This window comes from Brachyhypopomus gauderio, unplaced genomic scaffold (assembly GCF_052324685.1).
Source record: "Brachyhypopomus gauderio isolate BG-103 unplaced genomic scaffold, BGAUD_0.2 sc94, whole genome shotgun sequence".
NCBI classification, from domain to species: domain Eukaryota; kingdom Metazoa; phylum Chordata; class Actinopteri; order Gymnotiformes; family Hypopomidae; genus Brachyhypopomus; species Brachyhypopomus gauderio.
In genome coordinates this window covers 14,937-39,212 of record NW_027506915.1, presented here as the reverse complement: position 1 = coordinate 39,212, position 24,276 = coordinate 14,937, and the positions used below count along the sequence as shown (strand labels likewise).

The following is a 24,276-nucleotide window of genomic DNA, read 5'->3' as shown; positions in this document are numbered from 1 at the left end:
AAGAGCTGACGGTCATGTAAAGTTCAACGCCTGAACAGGGACTTGAACCCTGGACCCTCAGATTAAAAGTCTGATGCTCTACCGACTGAGCTATCCAGGCTACGTTTAGCCTTGCTCTGTGATTCAGAACATGTCCAGATATTCTTGACCTCTGACATGGGAAGCATTTGACAGTCTTGACACAAAAAGGTCCACATGTTCTGGTGTGGTCACGAATAACCCACATTCTGGTCTTTCTTCACTCATGAATAACGGCCAGCCAGAACTCATGTAAAGGCCTTCATCCATTAGCATAACATCGCTGTCCCTGATGGTCTAGTGGCTAGGATTCGGCGCTCTCACCGCCGCGGCCCGGGTTCGATTCCCGGTCAGGGAAAACAGAAAACTTTTTGCTCATCATGACATTAAAGGCAGTAATATCCTGGAAAAAAAAGAAGCTTCCTTCGAACCGAATTTGAACCGGTGGCCTAAGGATTGCTGCTTTAACCTCTACAGTCCTCCGCTCTACCATCTGAGCTACCGAAGGATTCTGACGCACATGCAGCATAGATCCAGAAACAAGGACGTTGACAAAGATACCAGTTCGGTTGTGGCTTTTTCAACTCTTTAAGGTCCACCAAAGAGGAAACCTCACACTGTACCAGTTGGACATGTAGAGCTACCAACACGTATGTCTGTTAACAACATTGGCATGCGTACTGCATTTTGGACACGTGGATGGTAAAAGGCCACGGGTTGGTCCCACCAATGGTTAGAACAATTTGAATTGCTTTTTGAGAAAATCTATTGTGATGTCACATAGAGAGAGAGAGAAAGGAAAGGCTGAGTGGCTTTAATTGGTGTTTTTTTTTTCATCATTAACAAGGACATAGACAAAATAATTAATGACAAGGAAGTCACAGGTAGGCAGATGTAAAGCTGGAAGTTCAGCTTAATCCAAAAGTCTGCCTGACGATGAGTGAACGGTGCTCAAGAGCTGACGGTCATGTAAAGTTCAACGCCTGAACAGGGACTTGAACCCTGGACCCTCAGATTAAAAGTCTGATGCTCTACCGACTGAGCTATCCAGGCTACGTTTAGTCTTGCTCTGTGATTCAGAACATGTCCAGATATTCTTGACCTCTGACATGGGAAGCATTTGACAGTCTTGACACAAAAAGGTCCACATGTTCTGGTGTGGTCACGAATAACCCACATTCTGGTCTTTCTTCACTCATGAATAACGGCCAGCCAGAACTCATGTAAAAGCCTTCATCCATTAGCATAACATCGCTGTCCCTGATGGTCTAGTGGCTAGGATTCGGCGCTCTCACCGCCGCGGCCCGGGTTCGATTCCCGGTCAGGGAAAACAGAAAACTTTTTGCTCATCATGACATTAAAGGCAGTAATATCCTGGAAAAAAAGAAGCTTCCTTCGAACCGGATTTGAACCGGTGGCCTAAGGATTGCTGCTTTAACCTCTACAGTCCTCCGCTCTACCATCTGAGCTACCGAAGGATTCTGACGCACATGCAGCATAGATCCAGAAACAAGGACGTTGACAAAGATACCAGTTCGGTTGTGGCTTTTTCAACTCTTTAAGGTCCACCAAAGAGGAAACCTCACACTGTACCAGTTGGACATGTAGAGCTACCAACACGTATGTCTGTTAACAACATTGGCATGCGTACTGCATTTTGGACACGTGGATGGTAAAAGGCCACGGGTTGGTCCCACCAATGGTTAGAACAATTTGAATTGCTTTTTGAGAAAATCTATTGTGATGTCACATAGAGAGAGAGAGAAAGGAAAGGCTGAGTGGCTTTAATTGGTGTTTTTTTTTTCATCATTAACAAGGACATAGACAAAATAATTAATGACAAGGAAGTCACAGGTAGGCAGATGTAAAGCTGGAAGTTCAGCTTAATCCAAAAGTCTGCCTGACGATGAGTGAACGGTGCTCAAGAGCTGACGGTCATGTAAAGTTCAACGCCTGAACAGGGACTTGAACCCTGGACCCTCAGATTAAAAGTCTGATGCTCTACCGACTGAGCTATCCAGGCTACGTTTAGCCTTGCTCTGTGATTCAGAACATGTCCAGATATTCTTGACCTCTGACATGGGAAGCATTTGACAGTCTTGACACAAAAAGGTCCACATGTTCTGGTGTGGTCACGAATAACCCACATTCTGGTCTTTCTTCACTCATGAATAACGGCCAGCCAGAACTCATGTAAAAGCCTTCATCCATTAGCATAACATCGCTGTCCCTGATGGTCTAGTGGCTAGGATTCGGCGCTCTCACCGCCGCGGCCCGGGTTCGATTCCCGGTCAGGGAAAACAGAAAACTTTTTGCTCATCATGACATTAAAGGCAGTAATATCCTGGAAAAAAAGAAGCTTCCTTCGAACCGGATTTGAACCGGTGGCCTAAGGATTGCTGCTTTAACCTCTACAGTCCTCCGCTCTACCATCTGAGCTACCGAAGGATTCTGACGCACATGCAGCATAGATCCAGAAACAAGGACGTTGACAAAGATACCAGTTCGGTTGTGGCTTTTTCAACTCTTTAAGGTCCACCAAAGAGGAAACCTCACACTGTACCAGTTGGACATGTAGAGCTACCAACACGTATGTCTGTTAACAACATTGGCATGCGTACTGCATTTTGGACACGTGGATGGTAAAAGGCCACGGGTTGGTCCCACCAATGGTTAGAACAATTTGAATTGCTTTTTGAGAAAATCTATTGTGATGTCACATAGAGAGAGAGAGAAAGGAAAGGCTGAGTGGCTTTAATTGGTGTTTTTTTTTCATCATTAACAAGGACATAGACAAAATAATTAATGACAAGGAAGTCACAGGTAGGCAGATGTAAAGCTGGAAGTTCAGCTTAATCCAAAAGTCTGCCTGACGATGAGTGAACGGTGCTCAAGAGCTGACGGTCATGTAAAGTTCAACGCCTGAACAGGGACTTGAACCCTGGACCCTCAGATTAAAAGTCTGATGCTCTACCGACTGAGCTATCCAGGCTACGTTTAGCCTTGCTCTGTGATTCAGAACATGTCCAGATATTCTTGACCTCTGACATGGGAAGCATTTGACAGTCTTGACACAAAAAGGTCCACATGTTCTGGTGTGGTCACGAATAACCCACATTCTGGTCTTTCTTCACTCATGAATAACGGCCAGCCAGAACTCATGTAAAAGCCTTCATCCATTAGCATAACATCGCTGTCCCTGATGGTCTAGTGGCTAGGATTCGGCGCTCTCACCGCCGCGGCCCGGGTTCGATTCCCGGTCAGGGAAAACAGAAAACTTTTTGCTCATCATGACATTAAAGGCAGTAATATCCTGGAAAAAAAGAAGCTTCCTTCGAACCGGATTTGAACCGGTGGCCTAAGGATTGCTGCTTTAACCTCTACAGTCCTCCGCTCTACCATCTGAGCTACCGAAGGATTCTGACGCACATGCAGCATAGATCCAGAAACAAGGACGTTGACAAAGATACCAGTTCGGTTGTGGCTTTTTCAACTCTTTAAGGTCCACCAAAGAGGAAACCTCACACTGTACCAGTTGGACATGTAGAGCTACCAACACGTATGTCTGTTAACAACATTGGCATGCGTACTGCATTTTGGACACGTGGATGGTAAAAGGCCACGGGTTGGTCCCACCAATGGTTAGAACAATTTGAATTGCTTTTTGAGAAAATCTATTGTGATGTCACATAGAGAGAGAGAGAAAGGAAAGGCTGAGTGGCTTTAATTGGTGTTTTTTTTTTCATCATTAACAAGGACATAGACAAAATAATTAATGACAAGGAAGTCACAGGTAGGCAGATGTAAAGCTGGAAGTTCAGCTTAATCCAAAAGTCTGCCTGACGATGAGTGAACGGTGCTCAAGAGCTGACGGTCATGTAAAGTTCAACGCCTGAACAGGGACTTGAACCCTGGACCCTCAGATTAAAAGTCTGATGCTCTACCGACTGAGCTATCCAGGCTACGTTTAGCCTTGCTCTGTGATTCAGAACATGTCCAGATATTCTTGACCTCTGACATGGGAAGCATTTGACAGTCTTGACACAAAAAGGTCCACATGTTCTGGTGTGGTCACGAATAACCCACATTCTGGTCTTTCTTCACTCATGAATAACGGCCAGCCAGAACTCATGTAAAAGCCTTCATCCATTAGCATAACATCGCTGTCCCTGATGGTCTAGTGGCTAGGATTCGGCGCTCTCACCGCCGCGGCCCGGGTTCGATTCCCGGTCAGGGAAAACAGAAAACTTTTTGCTCATCATGACATTAAAGGCAGTAATATCCTGGAAAAAAAGAAGCTTCCTTCGAACCGGATTTGAACCGGTGGCCTAAGGATTGCTGCTTTAACCTCTACAGTCCTCCGCTCTACCATCTGAGCTACCGAAGGATTCTGACGCACATGCAGCATAGATCCAGAAACAAGGACGTTGACAAAGATACCAGTTCGGTTGTGGCTTTTTCAACTCTTTAAGGTCCACCAAAGAGGAAACCTCACACTGTACCAGTTGGACATGTAGAGCTACCAACACGTATGTCTGTTAACAACATTGGCATGCGTACTGCATTTTGGACACGTGGATGGTAAAAGGCCACGGGTTGGTCCCACCAATGGTTAGAACAATTTGAATTGCTTTTTGAGAAAATCTATTGTGATGTCACATAGAGAGAGAGAGAAAGGAAAGGCTGAGTGGCTTTAATTGTTTTTTTTGTCATCATTAACAAGGACATAGACAAAATAATTAATGACAAGGAAGTCACAGGTAGGCAGACGTAAAGCTGGAAGTTCAGCTTAATCCAAAAGCCTGCCTGACGATGAGTGAACGGTGCTCAAGAGCTGACGGTCATGTAAAGTTCAACGCCTGAACAGGGACTTGAACCCTGGACCCTCAGATTAAAAGTCTGATGCTCTACCGACTGAGCTATCCAGGCTACGTTTAGCCTTGCTCTGTGATTCAGAACATGTCCAGATATTCTTGACCTCTGACATGGGAAGCATTTGACAGTCTTGACACAAAAAGGTCCACATGTTCTGGTGTGGTCACGAATAACCCACATTCTGGTCTTTCTTCACTCATGAATAACGGCCAGCCAGAACTCATGTAAAAGCCTTCATCCATTAGCATAACATCGCTGTCCCTGATGGTCTAGTGGCTAGGATTCGGCGCTCTCACCGCCGCGGCCCGGGTTCGATTCCCGGTCAGGGAAAACAGAAAACTTTTTGCTCATCATGACATTAAAGGCAGTAATATCCTGGAAAAAAAGAAGCTTCCTTCGAACCGGATTTGAACCGGTGGCCTAAGGATTGCTGCTTTAACCTCTACAGTCCTCCGCTCTACCATCTGAGCTACCGAAGGATTCTGACGCACATGCAGCATAGATCCAGAAACAAGGACGTTGACAAAGATACCAGTTCGGTTGTGGCTTTTTCAACTCTTTAAGGTCCACCAAAGAGGAAACCTCACACTGTACCAGTTGGACATGTAGAGCTACCAACACGTATGTCTGTTAACAACATTGGCATGCGTACTGCATTTTGGACACGTGGATGGTAAAAGGCCACGGGTTGGTCCCACCAATGGTTAGAACAATTTGAATTGCTTTTCGAGAAAATCTATTGTGATGTCACATAGAGAGAGAGAGAAAGGAAAGGCTGAGTGGCTTTAATTGTTGTTTTTTTTGTCATCATTAACAAGGACATAGACAAAATAATTAATGACAAGGAAGTCACAGGTAGGCAGACGTAAAGCTGGAAGTTCAGCTTAATCCAAAAGCCTGCCTGACGATGAGTGAACGGTGCTCAAGAGCTGACGGTCATGTAAAGTTCAACGCCTGAACAGGGACTTGAACCCTGGACCCTCAGATTAAAAGTCTGATGCTCTACCGACTGAGCTATCCAGGCTACATTTAGCCTTGCTCTGTGATTCAGAACATGTCCAGATATTCTTGACCTCTGACATGGGAAGCATTTGACAGTCTTGACACAAAAAGGTCCACATGTTCTGGTGTGGTCACGAATAACCCACATTCTGGTCTTTCTTCACTCATGAATAACGGCCAGCCAGAACTCATGTAAAAGCCTTCATCCATTAGCATAACATCGCTGTCCCTGATGGTCTAGTGGCTAGGATTCGGCGCTCTCACCGCCGCGGCCCGGGTTCGATTCCCGGTCAGGGAAAACAGAAAACTTTTTGCTCATCATGACATTAAGGGCAGTAATATCCTGGAAAAAAAAGAAGCTTCCTTCGAACCGGATTTGAACCGGTGGCCTAAGGATTGCTGCTTTAACCTCTACAGTCCTCCGCTCTACCATCTGAGCTACCGAAGGATTCTGACGCACATGCAGCATAGATCCAGAAACAAGGACGTTGACAAAGATACCAGTTCGGTTGTGGCTTTTTCAACTCTTTAAGGTCCACCAAAGAGGAAACCTCACACTGTACCAGTTGGACATGTAGAGCTACCAACACGTATGTCTGTTAACAACATTGGCATGCGTACTGCATTTTGGACACGTGGATGGTAAAAGGCCACGGGTTGGTCCCACCAATGGTTAGAACAATTTGAATTGCTTTTTGAGAAAATCTATTGTGATGTCACATAGAGAGAGAGAGAAAGGAAAGGCTGAGTGGCTTTAATTGTTGTTTTTTTTGTCATCATTAACAAGGACATAGACAAAATAATTAATGACAAGGAAGTCACAGGTAGGCAGACGTAAAGCTGGAAGTTCAGCTTAATCCAAAAGCCTGCCTGACGATGAGTGAACGGTGCTCAAGAGCTGACGGTCATGTAAAGTTCAACGCCTGAACAGGGACTTGAACCCTGGACCCTCAGATTAAAAGTCTGATGCTCTACCGACTGAGCTATCCAGGCTACGTTTAGCCTTGCTCTGTGATTCAGAACATGTCCAGATATTCTTGACCTCTGACATGGGAAGCATTTGACAGTCTTGACACAAAAAGGTCCACATGTTCTGGTGTGGTCACGAATAACCCACATTCTGGTCTTTCTTCACTCATGAATAACGGCCAGCCAGAACTCATGTAAAAGCCTTCATCCATTAGCATAACATCGCTGTCCCTGATGGTCTAGTGGCTAGGATTCGGCGCTCTCACCGCCGCGGCCCGGGTTCGATTCCCGGTCAGGGAAAACAGAAAACTTTTTGCTCATCATGACATTAAAGGCAGTAATATCCTGGAAAAAAAGAAGCTTCCTTCGAACCGGATTTGAACCGGTGGCCTAAGGATTGCTGCTTTAACCTCTACAGTCCTCCGCTCTACCATCTGAGCTACCGAAGGATTCTGACGCACATGCAGCATAGATCCAGAAACAAGGACGTTGACAAAGATACCAGTTCGGTTGTGGCTTTTTCAACTCTTTAAGGTCCACCAAAGAGGAAACCTCACACTGTACCAGTTGGACATGTAGAGCTACCAACACGTATGTCTGTTAACAACATTGGCATGCGTACTGCATTTTGGACACGTGGATGGTAAAAGGCCACGGGTTGGTCCCACCAATGGTTAGAACAATTTGAATTGCTTTTTGAGAAAATCTATTGTGATGTCACATAGAGAGAGAGAGAAAGGAAAGGCTGAGTGGCTTTAATTGGTGTTTTTTTTTTCATCATTAACAAGGACATAGACAAAATAATTAATGACAAGGAAGTCACAGGTAGGCAGATGTAAAGCTGGAAGTTCAGCTTAATCCAAAAGTCTGCCTGACAATGAGTGAACGGTGCTCAAGAGCTGACGGTCATGTAAAGTTCAACGCCTGAACAGGGACTTGAACCCTGGACCCTCAGATTAAAAGTCTGATGCTCTACCGACTGAGCTATCCAGGCTACGTTTAGCCTTGCTCTGTGATTCAGAACATGTCCAGATATTCTTGACCTCTGACATGGGAAGCATTTGACAGTCTTGACACAAAAAGGTCCACATGTTCTGGTGTGGTCACGAATAACCCACATTCTGGTCTTTCTTCACTCATGAATAACGGCCAGCCAGAACTCATGTAAAAGCCTTCATTCATTAGCATAACATCGCTGTCCCTGATGGTCTAGTGGCTAGGATTCGGCGCTCTCACCGCCGCGGCCCGGGTTCGATTCCCGGTCAGGGAAAACAGAAAACTTTTTGCCCATCATGACATTAAAGGCAGTAATATCCTGGAAAAAAAGAAGCTTCCTTCGAACCGGATTTGAACCGGTGGCCTAAGGATTGCTGCTTTAACCTCTACAGTCCTCCGCTCTACCATCTGAGCTACCGAAGGATTCTGACGCACATGCAGCATAGATCCAGAAACAAGGACGTTGACAAAGATACCAGTTCGGTTGTGGCTTTTTCAACTCTTTAAGGTCCACCAAAGAGGAAACCTCACACTGTACCAGTTGGACATGTAGAGCTACCAACACGTATGTCTGTTAACAACATTGGCATGCGTACTGCATTTTGGACACGTGGATGGTAAAAGGCCACGGGTTGGTCCCACCAATGGTTAGAACAATTTGAATTGCTTTTTGAGAAAATCTATTGTGATGTCACATAGAGAGAGAGAGAAAGGAAAGGCTGAGTGGCTTTAATTGTTGTTTTTTTTGTCATCATTAACAAGGACATAATAATAATAATAATAATAATAATCTTTATTTGTATAGCACCTTTCATACATACATGTAACTCAAAGTGCTTTACAGTATAAATAAAAGAAACATTAAAAGGAGATAAGACAAAGACAAAAAGACAGAAGAAAATTTTAAAAGAAATTAAAGATAAAAATATTAAAATAACATAAAAAGTAAAAAGTGAAGTAAGTAAGATAATAAAAAGTAAAGTAAATAAGATAAGAAACTCTATCTTAATAGTTTTAACTAAAAGCGGATCTAAACAGGAATGTTTTGAGACTGCTCTTAAAACTATGCAGGGATGAAATGCCTCTGAGCTCTTCAGGAAGAGAATTCCAGAGCTTTGGGCCATAGTGGCTAAAAGCACCCTCGCCAATCTTTAATCGGCTTTTAGGAATCACCAGTAGATTACTGTTTGAAGACCTGAGAGACCTGACTGGAACATATCTAACCATCATTTCACTTAGGTAAAGAGGGGCAAGACCATGAAGACATTTAAAAACCATGACTAGAACCTTAAAATCTATTCTAAAGCTGACAGGTAACCAGTGCAGTGAGTGGAGTGCAGGTGTAATATGATCTCTCTTTCTCCTGCGGGTCAGAACCCTTGCAGCCGCGTTCTGAACTCGCTGTAGGTGCGAAATAGAGCTCTTTGGAAGAGCAGATAGAACAGCGTTACAATAATCTAGCCTTGATGTGATAAATGCATGGACAAGTTTTTCACTGTCAGCAGGAGAGAGCATATCTCGGACCTTAGCGATGTTTCGAAGATGAAAGTAAGCTGTCTTGCATGTAGTCATGATGTGTGATTTGAAGCTGAGCTCATTATCAAAGGTGACGCCCAGGTTCTTAACACATTGTCTGGCTTTCAGATTCATTTGATTTAAATAAGTCTGGACATCATTCCTTTGTGAATCACTGCCAAGAACAAGAACCTCTGTCTTCTGTTTATTTAACTGCAGAAAATTGTCAGACATCCATGTCTGTATATCATCTATGCAGTCAAACAGTGAGCAAATTGATTTTAGGGCTTTAGGTTCTAGCGAGATATAAAGTTGAGTGTCATCTGCATATTGATGATAACTAATACCATGTTTATTAATGATGTGTGGTAATGGAAGCATATATAGACAAAATAATTAATGACAAGGAAGTCACAGGTAGGCAGACGTAAAGCTGGAAGTTCAGCTTAATCCAAAAGCCTGCCTGACGATGAGTGAACGGTGCTCAAGAGCTGACGGTCATGTAAAGTTCAACGCCTGAACAGGGACTTGAACCCTGGACCCTCAGATTAAAAGTCTGATGCTCTACCGACTGAGCTATCCAGGCTACGTTTAGCCTTGCTCTGTGATTCAGAACATGTCCAGATATTCTTGACCTCTGACATGGGAAGCATTTGACAGTCTTGACACAAAAAGGTCCACATGTTCTGGTGTGGTCACGAATAACCCACATTCTGGTCTTTCTTCACTCATGAATAACGGCCAGCCAGAACTCATGTAAAAGCCTTCATCCATTAGCATAACATCGCTGTCCCTGATGGTCTAGTGGCTAGGATTCGGCGCTCTCACCGCCGCGGCCCGGGTTCGGTTCCCGGTCAGGGAAAACAGAAAACTTTTTGCTCATCATGACATTAAGGGCAGTAATATCCTGGAAAAAAAAGAAGCTTCCTTCGAACCGGATTTGAACCGGTGGCCTAAGGATTGCTGCTTTAACCTCTACAGTCCTCCGCTCTACCATCTGAGCTACCGAAGGATTCTGACGCACATGCAGCATAGATCCAGAAACAAGGACGTTGACAAAGATACCAGTTCGGTTGTGGCTTTTTCAACTCTTTAAGGTCCACCAAAGAGGAAACCTCACACTGTACCAGTTGGACATGTAGAGCTACCAACACGTATGTCTGTTAACAACATTGGCATGCGTACTGCATTTTGGACACGTGGATGGTAAAAGGCCACGGGTTGGTCCCACCAATGGTTAGAACAATTTGAATTGCTTTTTGAGAAAATCTATTGTGATGTCACATAGAGAGAGAGAGAAAGGAAAGGCTGAGTGGCTTTAATTGTTGTTTTTTTTGTCATCATTAACAAGGACATAGACAAAATAATTAATGACAAGGAAGTCACAGGTAGGCAGACGTAAAGCTGGAAGTTCAGCTTAATCCAAAAGCCTGCCTGACGATGAGTGAACGGTGCTCAAGAGCTGACGGTCATGTAAAGTTCAACGCCTGAACAGGGACTTGAACCCTGGACCCTCAGATTAAAAGTCTGATGCTCTACCGACTGAGCTATCCAGGCTACGTTTAGCCTTGCTCTGTGATTCAGAACATGTCCGAATATTCTTGACCTCTGACATGGGAAGCATTTGACAGTCTTGACACAAAAAGGTCCACATGTTCTGGTGTGGTCACGAATAACCCACATTCTGGTCTTTCTTCACTCATGAATAACGGCCAGCCAGAACTCATGTAAAAGCCTTCATCCATTAGCATAACATCGCTGTCCCTGATGGTCTAGTGGCTAGGATTCGGCGCTCTCACCGCCGCGGCCCGGGTTCGATTCCCGGTCAGGGAAAACAGAAAACTTTTTGCTCATCATGACATTAAAGGCAGTAATATCCTGGAAAAAAAGAAGCTTCCTTCGAACCGGATTTGAACCGGTGGCCTAAGGATTGCTGCTTTAACCTCTACAGTCCTCCGCTCTACCATCTGAGCTACCGAAGGATTCTGACGCACATGCAGCATAGATCCAGAAACAAGGACGTTGACAAAGATACCAGTTCGGTTGTGGCTTTTTCAACTCTTTAAGGTCCACCAAAGAGGAAACCTCACACTGTACCAGTTGGACATGTAGAGCTACCAACACGTATGTCTGTTAACAACATTGGCATGCGTACTGCATTTTGGACACGTGGATGGTAAAAGGCCACGGGTTGGTCCCACCAATGGTTAGAACAATTTGAATTGCTTTTTGAGAAAATCTATTGTGATGTCACATAGAGAGAGAGAGAAAGGAAAGGCTGAGTGGCTTTAATTGGTGTTTTTTTTTCATCATTAACAAGGACATAGACAAAATAATTAATGACAAGGAAGTCACAGGTAGGCAGATGTAAAGCTGGAAGTTCAGCTTAATCCAAAAGTCTGCCTGACGATGAGTGAACGGTGCTCAAGAGCTGACGGTCATGTAAAGTTCAACGCCTGAACAGGGACTTGAACCCTGGACCCTCAGATTAAAAGTCTGATGCTCTACCGACTGAGCTATCCAGGCTACGTTTAGCCTTGCTCTGTGATTCAGAACATGTCCAGATATTCTTGACCTCTGACATGGGAAGCATTTGACAGTCTTGACACAAAAAGGTCCACATGTTCTGGTGTGGTCACGAATAACCCACATTCTGGTCTTTCTTCACTCATGAATAACGGCCAGCCAGAACTCATGTAAAAGCCTTCATTCATTAGCATAACATCGCTGTCCCTGATGGTCTAGTGGCTAGGATTCGGCGCTCTCACCGCCGCGGCCCGGGTTCGATTCCCGGTCAGGGAAAACAGAAAACTTTTTGCCCATCATGACATTAAAGGCAGTAATATCCTGGAAAAAAAGAAGCTTCCTTCGAACCGGATTTGAACCGGTGGCCTAAGGATTGCTGCTTTAACCTCTACAGTCCTCCGCTCTACCATCTGAGCTACCGAAGGATTCTGACGCACATGCAGCATAGATCCAGAAACAAGGACGTTGACAAAGATACCAGTTCGGTTGTGGCTTTTTCAACTCTTTAAGGTCCACCAAAGAGGAAACCTCACACTGTACCAGTTGGACATGTAGAGCTACCAACACGTATGTCTGTTAACAACATTGGCATGCGTACTGCATTTTGGACACGTGGATGGTAAAAGGCCACGGGTTGGTCCCACCAATGGTTAGAACAATTTGAATTGCTTTTTGAGAAAATCTATTGTGATGTCACATAGAGAGAGAGAGAAAGGAAAGGCTGAGTGGCTTTAATTGTTGTTTTTTTTGTCATCATTAACAAGGACATAGACAAAATAATTAATGACAAGGAAGTCACAGGTAGGCAGATGTAAAGCTGGAAGTTCAGCTTAATCCAAAAGTCTGCCTGACGATGAGTGAACGGTGCTCAAGAGCTGACGGTCATGTAAAGTTCAACGCCTGAACAGGGACTTGAACCCTGGACCCTCAGATTAAAAGTCTGATGCTCTACCGACTGAGCTATCCAGGCTACATTTAGTCTTGCTCTGTGATTCAGAACATGTCCAGATATTCTTGACCTCTGACATGGGAAGCATTTGACAGTCTTGACACAAAAAGGTCCACATGTTCTGGTGTGGTCACGAATAACCCACATTCTGGTCTTTCTTCACTCATGAATAACGGCCAGCCAGAACTCATGTAAAAGCCTTCATCCATTAGCATAACATCGCTGTCCCTGATGGTCTAGTGGCTAGGATTCGGCGCTCTCACCGCCGCGGCCCGGGTTCGATTCCCGGTCAGGGAAAACAGAAAACTTTTTGCTCATCATGACATTAAAGGCAGTAATATCCTGGAAAAAAAGAAGCTTCCTTCGAACCGGATTTGAACCGGTGGCCTAAGGATTGCTGCTTTAACCTCTACAGTCCTCCGCTCTACCATCTGAGCTACCGAAGGATTCTGACGCACATGCAGCATAGATCCAGAAACAAGGACGTTGACAAAGATACCAGTTCGGTTGTGGCTTTTTCAACTCTTTAAGGTCCACCAAAGAGGAAACCTCACACTGTACCAGTTGGACATGTAGAGCTACCAACACGTATGTCTGTTAACAACATTGGCATGCGTACTGCATTTTGGACACGTGGATGGTAAAAGGCCACGGGTTGGTCCCACCAATGGTTAGAACAATTTGAATTGCTTTTTGAGAAAATCTATTGTGATGTCACATAGAGAGAGAGAGAAAGGAAAGGCTGAGTGGCTTTAATTGGTGTTTTTTTTTTCATCATTAACAAGGACATAGACAAAATAATTAATGACAAGGAAGTCACAGGTAGGCAGATGTAAAGCTGGAAGTTCAGCTTAATCCAAAAGTCTGCCTGACGATGAGTGAACGGTGCTCAAGAGCTGACGGTCATGTAAAGTTCAACGCCTGAACAGGGACTTGAACCCTGGACCCTCAGATTAAAAGTCTGATGCTCTACCGACTGAGCTATCCAGGCTACGTTTAGCCTTGCTCTGTGATTCAGAACATGTCCAGATATTCTTGACCTCTGACATGGGAAGCATTTGACAGTCTTGACACAAAAAGGTCCACATGTTCTGGTGTGGTCACGAATAACCCACATTCTGGTCTTTCTTCACTCATGAATAACGGCCAGCCAGAACTCATGTAAAAGCCTTCATCCATTAGCATAACATCGCTGTCCCTGATGGTCTAGTGGCTAGGATTCGGCGCTCTCACCGCCGCGGCCCGGGTTCGATTCCCGGTCAGGGAAAACAGAAAACTTTTTGCTCATCATGACATTAAAGGCAGTAATATCCTGGAAAAAAAGAAGCTTCCTTCGAACCGGATTTGAACCGGTGGCCTAAGGATTGCTGCTTTAACCTCTACAGTCCTCCGCTCTACCATCTGAGCTACCGAAGGATTCTGACGCACATGCAGCATAGATCCAGAAACAAGGACGTTGACAAAGATACCAGTTCGGTTGTGGCTTTTTCAACTCTTTAAGGTCCACCAAAGAGGAAACCTCACACTGTACCAGTTGGACATGTAGAGCTACCAACACGTATGTCTGTTAACAACATTGGCATGCGTACTGCATTTTGGACACGTGGATGGTAAAAGGCCACGGGTTGGTCCCACCAATGGTTAGAACAATTTGAATTGCTTTTTGAGAAAATCTATTGTGATGTCACATAGAGAGAGAGAGAAAGGAAAGGCTGAGTGGCTTTAATTGTTTTTTTTGTCATCATTAACAAGGACATAGACAAAATAATTAATGACAAGGAAGTCACAGGTAGGCAGACGTAAAGCTGGAAGTTCAGCTTAATCCAAAAGCCTGCCTGACGATGAGTGAACGGTGCTCAAGAGCTGACGGTCATGTAAAGTTCAACGCCTGAACAGGGACTTGAACCCTGGACCCTCAGATTAAAAGTCTGATGCTCTACCGACTGAGCTATCCAGGCTACGTTTAGCCTTGCTCTGTGATTCAGAACATGTCCAGATATTCTTGACCTCTGACATGGGAAGCATTTGACAGTCTTGACACAAAAAGGTCCACATGTTCTGGTGTGGTCACGAATAACCCACATTCTGGTCTTTCTTCACTCATGAATAACGGCCAGCCAGAACTCATGTAAAAGCCTTCATCCATTAGCATAACATCGCTGTCCCTGATGGTCTAGTGGCTAGGATTCGGCGCTCTCACCGCCGCGGCCCGGGTTCGATTCCCGGTCAGGGAAAACAGAAAACTTTTTGCTCATCATGACATTAAAGGCAGTAATATCCTGGAAAAAAAGAAGCTTCCTTCGAACCGGATTTGAACCGGTGGCCTAAGGATTGCTGCTTTAACCTCTACAGTCCTCCGCTCTACCATCTGAGCTACCGAAGGATTCTGACGCACATGCAGCATAGATCCAGAAACAAGGACGTTGACAAAGATACCAGTTCGGTTGTGGCTTTTTCAACTCTTTAAGGTCCACCAAAGAGGAAACCTCACACTGTACCAGTTGGACATGTAGAGCTACCACACGTATGTCTGTTAACAACATTGGCATGCGTACTGCATTTTGGACACGTGGATGGTAAAAGGCCACGGGTTGGTCCCACCAATGGTTAGAACAATTTGAATTGCTTTTTGAGAAAATCTATTGTGATGTCACATAGAGAGAGAGAGAAAGGAAAGGCTGAGTGGCTTTAATTGGTGTTTTTTTTTTCATCATTAACAAGGACATAGACAAAATAATTAATGACAAGGAAGTCACAGGTAGGCAGATGTAAAGCTGGAAGTTCAGCTTAATCCAAAAGTCTGCCTGACGATGAGTGAACGGTGCTCAAGAGCTGACGGTCATGTAAAGTTCAACGCCTGAACAGGGACTTGAACCCTGGACCCTCAGATTAAAAGTCTGATGCTCTACCGACTGAGCTATCCAGGCTACGTTTAGCCTTGCTCTGTGATTCAGAACATGTCCAGATATTCTTGACCTCTGACATGGGAAGCATTTGACAGTCTTGACACAAAAAGGTCCACATGTTCTGGTGTGGTCACGAATAACCCACATTCTGGTCTTTCTTCACTCATGAATAACGGCCAGCCAGAACTCATGAAAAAGCCTTCATTCATTAGCATAACATAGCTGTCCCTGATGGTCTAGTGGCTAGGATTCGGCGCTCTCACTGCCGCGGCCCGGGTTCGATTCCCGGTCAGGGAAAACAGAAAACTTTTTGCTCATCATGACATTAAGGGCAGTAATATCCTGGAAAAAAAGAAGCTTCCTTCGAACCGGATTTGAACCGGTGGCCTAAGGATTGCTGCTTTAACCTCTACAGTCCTCCGCTCTACCATCTGAGCTACCGAAGGATTCTGACGCACATGCAGCATAGATCCAGAAACAAGGACGTTGACAAAGATACCAGTTCGGTTGTGGCTTTTTCAACTCTTTAAGGTCCACCAAAGAGGAAACCTCACACTGTACCAGTTGGACATGTAGAGCTACCAACACGTATGTCTGTTAACAACATTGGCATGCGTACTGCATTTTGGACACGTGGATGGTAAAAGGCCACGGGTTGGTCCCACCAATGGTTAGAACAATTTGAATTGCTTTTTGAGAAAATCTATTGTGATGTCACATAGAGAGAGAGAGAAAGGAAAGGCTGAGTGGCTTTAATTGGTGTTTTTTTTGTCATCATTAACAAGGACATAGACAAAATAATTAATGACAAGGAAGTCACAGGTAGGCAGACGTAAAGCTGGAAGTTCAGCTTAATCCAAAAGCCTGCCTGACGATGACTGAACGGTGCTCAAGAGCTGACGGTCATGTAAAGTTCAACGCCTGAACAGGGACTTGAACCCTGGACCCTCAGATTAAAAGTCTGATGCTCTACCGACTGAGCTATCCAGGCTACGTTTAGCCTTGCTCTGTGATTCAGAACATGTCCAGATATTCTTGACCTCTGACATGGGAAGCATTTGACAGTCTTGACACAAAAAGGTCCACATGTTCTGGTGTGGTCACGAATAACCCACATTCTGGTCTTTCTTCACTCATGAATAACGGCCAGCCAGAACTCATGTAAAGGCCTTCATCCATTAGCATAACATCGCTGTCCCTGATGGTCTAGTGGCTAGGATTCGGCGCTCTCACCGCCGCGGCCCGGGTTCGATTCCCGGTCAGGGAAAACAGAAAACTTTTTGCTCATCATGACATTAAAGGCAGTAATATCCTGGAAAAAAAAGAAGCTTCCTTCGAACCGAATTTGAACCGGTGGCCTAAGGATTGCTGCTTTAACCTCTACAGTCCTCCGCTCTACCATCTGAGCTACCGAAGGATTCTGACGCACATGCAGCATAGATCCAGAAACAAGGACGTTGACAAAGATACCAGTTCGGTTGTGGCTTTTTCAACTCTTTAAGGTCCACCAAAGAGGAAACCTCACACTGTACCAGTTGGACATGTAGAGCTACCAACACGTATGTCTGTTAACAACATTGGCATGCGTACTGCATTTTGGACACGTGGATGGTAAAAGGCCACGGGTTGGTCCCACCAATGGTTAGAACAATTTGAATTGCTTTTTGAGAAAATCTATTGTGATGTCACATAGAGAGAGAGAGAAAGGAAAGGCTGAGTGGCTTTAATTGGTGTTTTTTTTTTCATCATTAACAAGGACATAGACAAAATAATTAATGACAAGGAAGTCACAGGTAGGATGATGTAAAGCTGGAAGTTCAGCTTAATCCAAAAGTCTGCCTGACGATGAGTGAACGGTGCTCAAGAGCTGACGGTCATGTAAAGTTCAACGCCTGAACAGGGACTTGAACCCTGGACCCTCAGATTAAAAGTCTGATGCTCTACCGACTGAGCTATCCAGGTTACGTTTAGCCTTGCTCTGTGATTCAGAACATGTCCAGATATTCTTGACCTCTGACATGGGAAGCATTTGACAGTCTTGACACAAAAAGGTCCACATGTTCTGGTGTGGTCACGAATAACCCACATTCTGGTCTTTCTTCACTCATGAATAACGGCCAGCCAGAACTCATGTAAAAGCCTTCATTCATTAGCATAACATCGCTGTCCCTGATGGTCTAGTGGCTAGGATTCGGCGCTCTCACCGCCGCGGCCCGGGTTCGATTCCCGGTCAGGGAAAACAGAAAACTATTTGCCCATCATGACATTAAAGGCAGTAATATCCTGGAAAAAAAGAAGCTTCCTTCGAACCGGATTTGATCAGGTGGCCTAAGGATTGCTGCTTTAACCTCTACAGTCCTCTGCTCTACCATCTGAGCTACCGAAGGATTCTGACGCACATGCAGCATAGATCCAGAAACAAGGACGTTGACAAAGATACCAGTTCGGTTGTGGCTTTTTCAACTCTTTAAGGTCCACCAAAGAGGAAACCTCACACTGTACCAGTTGGACATGTAGAGCTACCAACACGTATGTCTGTTAACAACATTGGCATGCGTACTGCATTTTGGACACGTGGATGGTAAAAGGCCACGGGTTGGTCCCACCAATGGTTAGAACAATTTGAATTGCTTTTTGAGAAAATCTATTGTGATGTCACATAGAGAGAGAGAGAAAGGAAAGGCTGAGTGGCTTTAATTGTTTTTTTTGTCATCATTAACAAGGACATAGACAAAATAATTAATGACAAGGAAGTCACAGGTAGGCAGACGTAAAGCTGGAAGTTCAGCTTAATCCAAAAGCCTGCCTGACGATGACTGAACGGTGCTCAAGAGCTGACGGTCATGTAAAGTTCAACGCCTGAACAGGGACTTGAACCCTGGACCCTCAGATTAAAAGTCTGATGCTCTACCGACTGAGCTATCCAGGCTACGTTTAGCCTTGCTCTGTGATTCAGAACATGTCCAGATATTCTTGACCTCTGACATGGGAAGCATTTGACAGTCTTGACACAAAAAGGTCCACATGTTCTGGTGTGGTCACGAATAACCCACATTCTGGTCTTTCTTCACTCATGAATAACGGCCAGCCAGAACTCATGTAAAGGCCTTCATCCATTAGCATAACATCGCTGTCCCTGATGGTCTAGTGGCTAGGATTCGGCGCTCTCACCGCCGCGGCCCGGGTTCGATTCCCGGTCAGGGAAAACAGAAAACTTTTTGCTCATCATGACATTAAAGGCAGTAATATCCTGGAAAAAAAAGAAGCTTCCTTCGAACCGAATTTGAACCGGTGGCCTAAGGATTGCTGCTTTAACCTCTACAGTCCTCCGCTCTACCATCTGAGCTACCGAAGGATTCTGACGCACATGCAGCATAGATCCAGAAACAAGGACGTTGACAAAGATACCAGTTCGGTTGTGGCTTTTTCAACTCTTTAAGGTCCACCAAAGAGGAAACCTCACACTGTACCAGTTGGACATGTAGAGCTACCAACACGTATGTCTGTTAACAACATTGGCATGCGTACTGCATTTTGGACACGTGGATGGTAAAAGGCCACGGGTTGGTCCCACCAATGGTTAGAACAATTTGAATTGCTTTTTGAGAAAATCTATTGTGATGTCACATAGAGAGAGAGAGAAAGGAAAGGCTGAGTGGCTTTAATTGGTGTTTTTTTTTTCATCATTAACAAGGACATAGACAAAATAATTAATGACAAGGAAGTCACAGGTAGGCAGATGTAAAGCTGGAAGTTCAGCTTAATCCAAAAGTCTGCCTGACGATGAGTGAACGGTGCTCAAGAGCTGACGGTCATGTAAAGTTCAACGCCTGAACAGGGACTTGAACCCTGGACCCTCAGATTAAAAGTCTGATGCTCTACCGACTGAGCTATCCAGGCTACGTTTAGCCTTGCTCTGTGATTCAGAACATGTCCAGATATTCTTGACCTCTGACATGGGAAGCATTTGACAGTCTTGACACAAAAAGGTCCACATGTTCTGGTGTGGTCACGAATAACCCACATTCTGGTCTTTCTTCACTCATGAATAACGGCCAGCCAGAACTCATGTAAAAGCCTTCATTCATTAGCATAACATCGCTGTCCCTGATGGTCTAGTGGCTAGGATTCGGCGCTCTCACCGCCGCGGCCCGGGTTCGATTCCCGGTCAGGGAAAACAGAAAACTTTTTGCCCATCATGACATTAAAGGCAGTAATATCCTGGAAAAAAAGAAGCTTCCTTCGAACCGGATTTGAACCGGTGGCCTAAGGATTGCTGCTTTAACCTCTACAGTCCTCCGCTCTACCATCTGAGCTACCGAAGGATTCTGACGCACATGCAGCATAGATCCAGAAACAAGGACGTTGACAAAGATACCAGTTCGGTTGTGGCTTTTTCAACTCTTTAAGGTCCACCAAAGAGGAAACCTCACACTGTACCAGTTGGACATGTAGAGCTACCAACACGTATGTCTGTTAACAACATTGGCATGCGTACTGCATTTTGGACACGTGGATGGTAAAAGGCCACGGGTTGGTCCCACCAATGGTTAGAACAATTTGAATTGCTTTTTGAGAAAATCTATTGTGATGTCACATAGAGAGAGAGAGAAAGGAAAGGCTGAGTGGCTTTAATTGTTGTTTTTTTTGTCATCATTAACAAGGACATAATAATAATAATAATAATAATAATCTTTATTTGTATAGCACCTTTCATACATACATGTAACTCAAAGTGCTTTACAGTATAAATAAAAGAAACATTAAAAGGAGATAAGACAAAGACAAAAAGACAGAAGAAAATTTTAAAAGAAATTAAAGATAAAAATATTAAAATAACATAAAAAGTAAAAAGTGAAGTAAGTAAGATAATAAAAAGTAAAGTAAATAAGATAAGAAACTCTATCTTAATAGTTTTAACTAAAAGCGGATCTAAACAGGAATGTTTTGAGACTGCTCTTAAAACTATGCAGGGATGAAATGCCTCTGAGCTCTTCAGGAAGAGAATTCCAGAGCTTTGGGCCATAGTGGCTAAAAGCACCCTCGCCAATCTTTAATCGGCTTTTAGGAATCACCAGTAGATTACTGTTTGAAGACCTGAGAGACCTGACTGGAACATATCTAACCATCATTTCACTTAGGTAAAGAGGGGCAAGACCATGAAGACATTTAAAAACCATGACTAGAACCTTAAAATCTATTCTAAAGCTGACAGGTAACCAGTGCAGTGAGTGGAGTGCAGGTGTAATATGATCTCTCTTTCTCCTGCGGGTCAGAACCCTTGCAGCCGCGTTCTGAACTCGCTGTAGGTGCGAAATAGAGCTCTTTGGAAGAGCAGATAGAACAGCGTTACAATAATCTAGCCTTGATGTGATAAATGCATGGACAAGTTTTTCACTGTCAGCAGGAGAGAGCATATCTCGGACCTTAGCGATGTTTCGAAGATGAAAGTAAGCTGTCTTGCATGTAGTCATGATGTGTGATTTGAAGCTGAGCTCATTATCAAAGGTGACGCCCAGGTTCTTAACACATTGTCTGGCTTTCAGATTCATTTGATTTAAATAAGTCTGGACATCATTCCTTTGTGAATCACTGCCAAGAACAAGAACCTCTGTCTTCTGTTTATTTAACTGCAGAAAATTGTCAGACATCCATGTCTGTATATCATCTATGCAGTCAAACAGTGAGCAAATTGATTTTAGGGCTTTAGGTTCTAGCGAGATATAAAGTTGAGTGTCATCTGCATATTGATGATAACTAATACCATGTTTATTAATGATGTGTGGTAATGGAAGCATATATAGACAAAATAATTAATGACAAGGAAGTCACAGGTAGGCAGACGTAAAGCTGGAAGTTCAGCTTAATCCAAAAGCCTGCCTGACGATGAGTGAACGGTGCTCAAGAGCTGACGGTCATGTAAAGTTCAACGCCTGAACAGGGACTTGAACCCTGGACCCTCAGATTAAAAGTCTGATGCTCTACCGACTGAGCTATCCAGGCTACGTTTAGCCTTGCTCTGTGATTCAGAACATGTCCAGATATTCTTGACCTCTGACATGGGAAGCATTTGACAGTCTTGACACAAAAAGGTCCACATGTTCTGGTGTGGTCACGAATAACCCACATTCTGGTCTTTCTTCACTCATGAATAACGGCCAGCCAGAACTCATGTAAAAGCCTTCATCCATTAGCATAACATCGCTGTCCCTGATGGTCTAGTGGCTAGGATTCGGCGCTCTCACCGCCGCGGCCCGGGTTCGATTCCCGGTCAGGGAAAACAGAAAACTTTTTGCTCATCATGACATTAAGGGCAGTAATATCCTGGAAAAAAAAGAAGCTTCCTTCGAACCGGATTTGAACCGGTGGCCTAAGGATTGCTGCTTTAACCTCTACAGTCCTCCGCTCTACCATCTGAGCTACCGAAGGATTCTGACACACATGCAGCATAGATCCAGAAACAAGGACGTTGACAAAGATACCAGTTCGGTTGTGGCTTTTTCAACTCTTTAAGGTCCACCAAAGAGGAAACCTCACACTGTACCAGTTGGACATGTAGAGCTACCAACACGTATGTCTGTTAACAACATTGGCATGCGTACTGCATTTTGGACACGTGGATGGTAAAAGGCCACGGGTTGGTCCCACCAATGGTTAGAACAATTTGAATTGCTTTTTGAGAAAATCTATTGTGATGTCACATAGAGAGAGAGAGAAAGGAAAGGCTGAGTGGCTTTAATTGTTGTTTTTTTTGTCATCATTAACAAGGACATAGACAAAATAATTAATGACAAGGAAGTCACAGGTAGGCAGATGTAAAGCTGGAAGTTCAGCTTAATCCAAAAGTCTGCCTGACGATGAGTGAACGGTGCTCAAGAGCTGACGGTCATGTAAAGTTCAACGCCTGAACAGGGACTTGAACCCTGGACCCTCAGATTAAAAGTCTGATGCTCTACCGACTGAGCTATCCAGGCTACGTTTAGCCTTGCTCTGTGATTCAGAACATGTCCAGATATTCTTGACCTCTGACATGGGAAGCATTTGACAGTCTTGACACAAAAAGGTCCACATGTTCTGGTGTGGTCACGAATAACCCACATTCTGGTCTTTCTTCACTCATGAATAACGGCCAGCCAGAACTCATGTAAAAGCCTTCATTCATTAGCATAACATCGCTGTCCCTGATGGTCTAGTGGCTAGGATTCGGCGCTCTCACCGCCGCGGCCCGGGTTCGATTCCCGGTCAGGGAAAACAGAAAACTTTTTGCCCATCATGACATTAAAGGCAGTAATATCCTGGAAAAAAAGAAGCTTCCTTCGAACCGGATTTGAACCGGTGGCCTAAGGATTGCTGCTTTAACCTCTACAGTCCTCCGCTCTACCATCTGAGCTACCGAAGGATTCTGACGCACATGCAGCATAGATCCAGAAACAAGGACGTTGACAAAGATACCAGTTCGGTTGTGGCTTTTTCAACTCTTTAAGGTCCACCAAAGAGGAAACCTCACACTGTACCAGTTGGACATGTAGAGCTACCAACACGTATGTCTGTTAACAACATTGGCATGCGTACTGCATTTTGGACACGTGGATGGTAAAAGGCCACGGGTTGGTCCCACCAATGGTTAGAACAATTTGAATTGCTTTTTGAGAAAATCTATTGTGATGTCACATAGAGAGAGAGAGAAAGGAAAGGCTGAGTGGCTTTAATTGTTGTTTTTTTTGTCATCATTAACAAGGACATAATAATAATAATAATAATAATAATCTTTATTTGTATAGCACCTTTCATACATACATGTAACTCAAAGTGCTTTACAGTATAAATAAAAGAAACATTAAAAGGAGATAAGACAAAGACAAAAAGACAGAAGAAAATTTTAAAAGAAATTAAAGATAAAAATATTAAAATAACATAAAAAGTAAAAAGTGAAGTAAGTAAGATAATAAAAAGTAAAGTAAATAAGATAAGAAACTCTATCTTAATAGTTTTAACTAAAAGCGGATCTAAACAGGAATGTTTTGAGACTGCTCTTAAAACTATGCAGGGATGAAATGCCTCTGAGCTCTTCAGGAAGAGAATTCCAGAGCTTTGGGCCATAGTGGCTAAAAGCACCCTCGCCAATCTTTAATCGGCTTTTAGGAATCACCAGTAGATTACTGTTTGAAGACCTGAGAGACCTGACTGGAACATATCTAACCATCATTTCACTTAGGTAAAGAGGGGCAAGACCATGAAGACATTTAAAAACCATGACTAGAACCTTAAAATCTATTCTAAAGCTGACAGGTAACCAGTGCAGTGAGTGGAGTGCAGGTGTAATATGATCTCTCTTTCTCCTGCGGGTCAGAACCCTTGCAGCCGCGTTCTGAACTCGCTGTAGGTGCGAAATAGAGCTCTTTGGAAGAGCAGATAGAACAGCGTTACAATAATCTAGCCTTGATGTGATAAATGCATGGACAAGTTTTTCACTGTCAGCAGGAGAGAGCATATCTCGGACCTTAGCGATGTTTCGAAGAT

General features: G+C 44.0%; 60 non-coding genes across 60 annotated transcripts; 21 read left to right on the top strand and 39 right to left on the bottom strand.

Annotated features, from left to right (window-relative positions):
- Positions 1-27: 27 nt before the first annotated feature.
- On the bottom strand, positions 28-100 carry trnak-uuu (transfer RNA lysine (anticodon UUU)). Its single transcript has one exon. It is a non-coding gene; the product is annotated as a tRNA-Lys (tRNA).
- Positions 101-304: 204 nt separating this feature from the next.
- On the top strand, positions 305-376 carry trnae-cuc (transfer RNA glutamic acid (anticodon CUC)). Its single transcript has one exon. It is a non-coding gene; the product is annotated as a tRNA-Glu (tRNA).
- A 622-nt stretch (positions 377-998) lies between these two features.
- On the bottom strand, positions 999-1,071 carry trnak-uuu (transfer RNA lysine (anticodon UUU)). The gene has a single exon. It is a non-coding gene; the product is annotated as a tRNA-Lys (tRNA).
- A 204-nt stretch (positions 1,072-1,275) lies between these two features.
- trnae-cuc (transfer RNA glutamic acid (anticodon CUC)) lies at positions 1,276-1,347 on the top strand. The gene has a single exon. It is a non-coding gene; the product is annotated as a tRNA-Glu (tRNA).
- Positions 1,348-1,409: 62 nt separating this feature from the next.
- On the bottom strand, positions 1,410-1,496 carry trnay-gua (transfer RNA tyrosine (anticodon GUA)). Its single transcript is given in 2 exon segments — positions 1,410-1,445; positions 1,460-1,496. It is a non-coding gene; the product is annotated as a tRNA-Tyr (tRNA).
- A 472-nt stretch (positions 1,497-1,968) lies between these two features.
- trnak-uuu (transfer RNA lysine (anticodon UUU)) lies at positions 1,969-2,041 on the bottom strand. Its single transcript has one exon. It is a non-coding gene; the product is annotated as a tRNA-Lys (tRNA).
- Positions 2,042-2,245: 204 nt separating this feature from the next.
- Positions 2,246-2,317, top strand: trnae-cuc (transfer RNA glutamic acid (anticodon CUC)). Its single transcript has one exon. It is a non-coding gene; the product is annotated as a tRNA-Glu (tRNA).
- Positions 2,318-2,379: 62 nt separating this feature from the next.
- On the bottom strand, positions 2,380-2,466 carry trnay-gua (transfer RNA tyrosine (anticodon GUA)). Its single transcript is given in 2 exon segments — positions 2,380-2,415; positions 2,430-2,466. It is a non-coding gene; the product is annotated as a tRNA-Tyr (tRNA).
- A 471-nt stretch (positions 2,467-2,937) lies between these two features.
- trnak-uuu (transfer RNA lysine (anticodon UUU)) lies at positions 2,938-3,010 on the bottom strand. The gene has a single exon. It is a non-coding gene; the product is annotated as a tRNA-Lys (tRNA).
- Positions 3,011-3,214: 204 nt separating this feature from the next.
- On the top strand, positions 3,215-3,286 carry trnae-cuc (transfer RNA glutamic acid (anticodon CUC)). The gene has a single exon. It is a non-coding gene; the product is annotated as a tRNA-Glu (tRNA).
- A 62-nt stretch (positions 3,287-3,348) lies between these two features.
- Positions 3,349-3,435, bottom strand: trnay-gua (transfer RNA tyrosine (anticodon GUA)). Its single transcript is given in 2 exon segments — positions 3,349-3,384; positions 3,399-3,435. It is a non-coding gene; the product is annotated as a tRNA-Tyr (tRNA).
- Positions 3,436-3,907: 472 nt separating this feature from the next.
- On the bottom strand, positions 3,908-3,980 carry trnak-uuu (transfer RNA lysine (anticodon UUU)). Its single transcript has one exon. It is a non-coding gene; the product is annotated as a tRNA-Lys (tRNA).
- Positions 3,981-4,184: 204 nt separating this feature from the next.
- trnae-cuc (transfer RNA glutamic acid (anticodon CUC)) lies at positions 4,185-4,256 on the top strand. The gene has a single exon. It is a non-coding gene; the product is annotated as a tRNA-Glu (tRNA).
- A 62-nt stretch (positions 4,257-4,318) lies between these two features.
- trnay-gua (transfer RNA tyrosine (anticodon GUA)) lies at positions 4,319-4,405 on the bottom strand. Its single transcript is given in 2 exon segments — positions 4,319-4,354; positions 4,369-4,405. It is a non-coding gene; the product is annotated as a tRNA-Tyr (tRNA).
- A 469-nt stretch (positions 4,406-4,874) lies between these two features.
- Positions 4,875-4,947, bottom strand: trnak-uuu (transfer RNA lysine (anticodon UUU)). Its single transcript has one exon. It is a non-coding gene; the product is annotated as a tRNA-Lys (tRNA).
- A 204-nt stretch (positions 4,948-5,151) lies between these two features.
- trnae-cuc (transfer RNA glutamic acid (anticodon CUC)) lies at positions 5,152-5,223 on the top strand. Its single transcript has one exon. It is a non-coding gene; the product is annotated as a tRNA-Glu (tRNA).
- A 62-nt stretch (positions 5,224-5,285) lies between these two features.
- Positions 5,286-5,372, bottom strand: trnay-gua (transfer RNA tyrosine (anticodon GUA)). Its single transcript is given in 2 exon segments — positions 5,286-5,321; positions 5,336-5,372. It is a non-coding gene; the product is annotated as a tRNA-Tyr (tRNA).
- Positions 5,373-5,844: 472 nt separating this feature from the next.
- On the bottom strand, positions 5,845-5,917 carry trnak-uuu (transfer RNA lysine (anticodon UUU)). The gene has a single exon. It is a non-coding gene; the product is annotated as a tRNA-Lys (tRNA).
- Positions 5,918-6,121: 204 nt separating this feature from the next.
- On the top strand, positions 6,122-6,193 carry trnae-cuc (transfer RNA glutamic acid (anticodon CUC)). The gene has a single exon. It is a non-coding gene; the product is annotated as a tRNA-Glu (tRNA).
- A 63-nt stretch (positions 6,194-6,256) lies between these two features.
- On the bottom strand, positions 6,257-6,343 carry trnay-gua (transfer RNA tyrosine (anticodon GUA)). Its single transcript is given in 2 exon segments — positions 6,257-6,292; positions 6,307-6,343. It is a non-coding gene; the product is annotated as a tRNA-Tyr (tRNA).
- Positions 6,344-6,815: 472 nt separating this feature from the next.
- On the bottom strand, positions 6,816-6,888 carry trnak-uuu (transfer RNA lysine (anticodon UUU)). The gene has a single exon. It is a non-coding gene; the product is annotated as a tRNA-Lys (tRNA).
- A 204-nt stretch (positions 6,889-7,092) lies between these two features.
- Positions 7,093-7,164, top strand: trnae-cuc (transfer RNA glutamic acid (anticodon CUC)). Its single transcript has one exon. It is a non-coding gene; the product is annotated as a tRNA-Glu (tRNA).
- A 62-nt stretch (positions 7,165-7,226) lies between these two features.
- trnay-gua (transfer RNA tyrosine (anticodon GUA)) lies at positions 7,227-7,313 on the bottom strand. The gene is given in 2 exon segments: positions 7,227-7,262; positions 7,277-7,313. It is a non-coding gene; the product is annotated as a tRNA-Tyr (tRNA).
- Positions 7,314-7,785: 472 nt separating this feature from the next.
- Positions 7,786-7,858, bottom strand: trnak-uuu (transfer RNA lysine (anticodon UUU)). The gene has a single exon. It is a non-coding gene; the product is annotated as a tRNA-Lys (tRNA).
- A 204-nt stretch (positions 7,859-8,062) lies between these two features.
- trnae-cuc (transfer RNA glutamic acid (anticodon CUC)) lies at positions 8,063-8,134 on the top strand. The gene has a single exon. It is a non-coding gene; the product is annotated as a tRNA-Glu (tRNA).
- Positions 8,135-8,196: 62 nt separating this feature from the next.
- Positions 8,197-8,283, bottom strand: trnay-gua (transfer RNA tyrosine (anticodon GUA)). The gene is given in 2 exon segments: positions 8,197-8,232; positions 8,247-8,283. It is a non-coding gene; the product is annotated as a tRNA-Tyr (tRNA).
- A 1,605-nt stretch (positions 8,284-9,888) lies between these two features.
- On the bottom strand, positions 9,889-9,961 carry trnak-uuu (transfer RNA lysine (anticodon UUU)). The gene has a single exon. It is a non-coding gene; the product is annotated as a tRNA-Lys (tRNA).
- Positions 9,962-10,300: 339 nt separating this feature from the next.
- Positions 10,301-10,387, bottom strand: trnay-gua (transfer RNA tyrosine (anticodon GUA)). The gene is given in 2 exon segments: positions 10,301-10,336; positions 10,351-10,387. It is a non-coding gene; the product is annotated as a tRNA-Tyr (tRNA).
- Positions 10,388-10,859: 472 nt separating this feature from the next.
- On the bottom strand, positions 10,860-10,932 carry trnak-uuu (transfer RNA lysine (anticodon UUU)). Its single transcript has one exon. It is a non-coding gene; the product is annotated as a tRNA-Lys (tRNA).
- A 204-nt stretch (positions 10,933-11,136) lies between these two features.
- trnae-cuc (transfer RNA glutamic acid (anticodon CUC)) lies at positions 11,137-11,208 on the top strand. Its single transcript has one exon. It is a non-coding gene; the product is annotated as a tRNA-Glu (tRNA).
- A 62-nt stretch (positions 11,209-11,270) lies between these two features.
- Positions 11,271-11,357, bottom strand: trnay-gua (transfer RNA tyrosine (anticodon GUA)). The gene is given in 2 exon segments: positions 11,271-11,306; positions 11,321-11,357. It is a non-coding gene; the product is annotated as a tRNA-Tyr (tRNA).
- A 471-nt stretch (positions 11,358-11,828) lies between these two features.
- On the bottom strand, positions 11,829-11,901 carry trnak-uuu (transfer RNA lysine (anticodon UUU)). The gene has a single exon. It is a non-coding gene; the product is annotated as a tRNA-Lys (tRNA).
- Positions 11,902-12,105: 204 nt separating this feature from the next.
- trnae-cuc (transfer RNA glutamic acid (anticodon CUC)) lies at positions 12,106-12,177 on the top strand. The gene has a single exon. It is a non-coding gene; the product is annotated as a tRNA-Glu (tRNA).
- Positions 12,178-12,239: 62 nt separating this feature from the next.
- trnay-gua (transfer RNA tyrosine (anticodon GUA)) lies at positions 12,240-12,326 on the bottom strand. The gene is given in 2 exon segments: positions 12,240-12,275; positions 12,290-12,326. It is a non-coding gene; the product is annotated as a tRNA-Tyr (tRNA).
- Positions 12,327-12,798: 472 nt separating this feature from the next.
- trnak-uuu (transfer RNA lysine (anticodon UUU)) lies at positions 12,799-12,871 on the bottom strand. The gene has a single exon. It is a non-coding gene; the product is annotated as a tRNA-Lys (tRNA).
- Positions 12,872-13,075: 204 nt separating this feature from the next.
- trnae-cuc (transfer RNA glutamic acid (anticodon CUC)) lies at positions 13,076-13,147 on the top strand. The gene has a single exon. It is a non-coding gene; the product is annotated as a tRNA-Glu (tRNA).
- Positions 13,148-13,209: 62 nt separating this feature from the next.
- trnay-gua (transfer RNA tyrosine (anticodon GUA)) lies at positions 13,210-13,296 on the bottom strand. The gene is given in 2 exon segments: positions 13,210-13,245; positions 13,260-13,296. It is a non-coding gene; the product is annotated as a tRNA-Tyr (tRNA).
- A 472-nt stretch (positions 13,297-13,768) lies between these two features.
- On the bottom strand, positions 13,769-13,841 carry trnak-uuu (transfer RNA lysine (anticodon UUU)). Its single transcript has one exon. It is a non-coding gene; the product is annotated as a tRNA-Lys (tRNA).
- A 204-nt stretch (positions 13,842-14,045) lies between these two features.
- Positions 14,046-14,117, top strand: trnae-cuc (transfer RNA glutamic acid (anticodon CUC)). The gene has a single exon. It is a non-coding gene; the product is annotated as a tRNA-Glu (tRNA).
- Positions 14,118-14,179: 62 nt separating this feature from the next.
- Positions 14,180-14,266, bottom strand: trnay-gua (transfer RNA tyrosine (anticodon GUA)). Its single transcript is given in 2 exon segments — positions 14,180-14,215; positions 14,230-14,266. It is a non-coding gene; the product is annotated as a tRNA-Tyr (tRNA).
- Positions 14,267-14,735: 469 nt separating this feature from the next.
- trnak-uuu (transfer RNA lysine (anticodon UUU)) lies at positions 14,736-14,808 on the bottom strand. The gene has a single exon. It is a non-coding gene; the product is annotated as a tRNA-Lys (tRNA).
- Positions 14,809-15,012: 204 nt separating this feature from the next.
- trnae-cuc (transfer RNA glutamic acid (anticodon CUC)) lies at positions 15,013-15,084 on the top strand. The gene has a single exon. It is a non-coding gene; the product is annotated as a tRNA-Glu (tRNA).
- Positions 15,085-15,146: 62 nt separating this feature from the next.
- trnay-gua (transfer RNA tyrosine (anticodon GUA)) lies at positions 15,147-15,233 on the bottom strand. The gene is given in 2 exon segments: positions 15,147-15,182; positions 15,197-15,233. It is a non-coding gene; the product is annotated as a tRNA-Tyr (tRNA).
- Positions 15,234-15,704: 471 nt separating this feature from the next.
- On the bottom strand, positions 15,705-15,777 carry trnak-uuu (transfer RNA lysine (anticodon UUU)). The gene has a single exon. It is a non-coding gene; the product is annotated as a tRNA-Lys (tRNA).
- A 204-nt stretch (positions 15,778-15,981) lies between these two features.
- trnae-cuc (transfer RNA glutamic acid (anticodon CUC)) lies at positions 15,982-16,053 on the top strand. The gene has a single exon. It is a non-coding gene; the product is annotated as a tRNA-Glu (tRNA).
- A 62-nt stretch (positions 16,054-16,115) lies between these two features.
- On the bottom strand, positions 16,116-16,202 carry trnay-gua (transfer RNA tyrosine (anticodon GUA)). Its single transcript is given in 2 exon segments — positions 16,116-16,151; positions 16,166-16,202. It is a non-coding gene; the product is annotated as a tRNA-Tyr (tRNA).
- A 472-nt stretch (positions 16,203-16,674) lies between these two features.
- On the bottom strand, positions 16,675-16,747 carry trnak-uuu (transfer RNA lysine (anticodon UUU)). The gene has a single exon. It is a non-coding gene; the product is annotated as a tRNA-Lys (tRNA).
- A 204-nt stretch (positions 16,748-16,951) lies between these two features.
- trnae-cuc (transfer RNA glutamic acid (anticodon CUC)) lies at positions 16,952-17,023 on the top strand. The gene has a single exon. It is a non-coding gene; the product is annotated as a tRNA-Glu (tRNA).
- Positions 17,024-17,922: 899 nt separating this feature from the next.
- trnae-cuc (transfer RNA glutamic acid (anticodon CUC)) lies at positions 17,923-17,994 on the top strand. Its single transcript has one exon. It is a non-coding gene; the product is annotated as a tRNA-Glu (tRNA).
- A 618-nt stretch (positions 17,995-18,612) lies between these two features.
- trnak-uuu (transfer RNA lysine (anticodon UUU)) lies at positions 18,613-18,685 on the bottom strand. Its single transcript has one exon. It is a non-coding gene; the product is annotated as a tRNA-Lys (tRNA).
- A 204-nt stretch (positions 18,686-18,889) lies between these two features.
- Positions 18,890-18,961, top strand: trnae-cuc (transfer RNA glutamic acid (anticodon CUC)). Its single transcript has one exon. It is a non-coding gene; the product is annotated as a tRNA-Glu (tRNA).
- A 622-nt stretch (positions 18,962-19,583) lies between these two features.
- On the bottom strand, positions 19,584-19,656 carry trnak-uuu (transfer RNA lysine (anticodon UUU)). Its single transcript has one exon. It is a non-coding gene; the product is annotated as a tRNA-Lys (tRNA).
- A 204-nt stretch (positions 19,657-19,860) lies between these two features.
- trnae-cuc (transfer RNA glutamic acid (anticodon CUC)) lies at positions 19,861-19,932 on the top strand. Its single transcript has one exon. It is a non-coding gene; the product is annotated as a tRNA-Glu (tRNA).
- Positions 19,933-19,994: 62 nt separating this feature from the next.
- On the bottom strand, positions 19,995-20,081 carry trnay-gua (transfer RNA tyrosine (anticodon GUA)). Its single transcript is given in 2 exon segments — positions 19,995-20,030; positions 20,045-20,081. It is a non-coding gene; the product is annotated as a tRNA-Tyr (tRNA).
- Positions 20,082-21,686: 1,605 nt separating this feature from the next.
- Positions 21,687-21,759, bottom strand: trnak-uuu (transfer RNA lysine (anticodon UUU)). The gene has a single exon. It is a non-coding gene; the product is annotated as a tRNA-Lys (tRNA).
- A 204-nt stretch (positions 21,760-21,963) lies between these two features.
- Positions 21,964-22,035, top strand: trnae-cuc (transfer RNA glutamic acid (anticodon CUC)). The gene has a single exon. It is a non-coding gene; the product is annotated as a tRNA-Glu (tRNA).
- Positions 22,036-22,098: 63 nt separating this feature from the next.
- On the bottom strand, positions 22,099-22,185 carry trnay-gua (transfer RNA tyrosine (anticodon GUA)). Its single transcript is given in 2 exon segments — positions 22,099-22,134; positions 22,149-22,185. It is a non-coding gene; the product is annotated as a tRNA-Tyr (tRNA).
- Positions 22,186-22,657: 472 nt separating this feature from the next.
- Positions 22,658-22,730, bottom strand: trnak-uuu (transfer RNA lysine (anticodon UUU)). The gene has a single exon. It is a non-coding gene; the product is annotated as a tRNA-Lys (tRNA).
- A 204-nt stretch (positions 22,731-22,934) lies between these two features.
- trnae-cuc (transfer RNA glutamic acid (anticodon CUC)) lies at positions 22,935-23,006 on the top strand. Its single transcript has one exon. It is a non-coding gene; the product is annotated as a tRNA-Glu (tRNA).
- Positions 23,007-23,068: 62 nt separating this feature from the next.
- trnay-gua (transfer RNA tyrosine (anticodon GUA)) lies at positions 23,069-23,155 on the bottom strand. The gene is given in 2 exon segments: positions 23,069-23,104; positions 23,119-23,155. It is a non-coding gene; the product is annotated as a tRNA-Tyr (tRNA).
- Between the last annotated feature and the right edge of the window lie 1,121 nt (positions 23,156-24,276).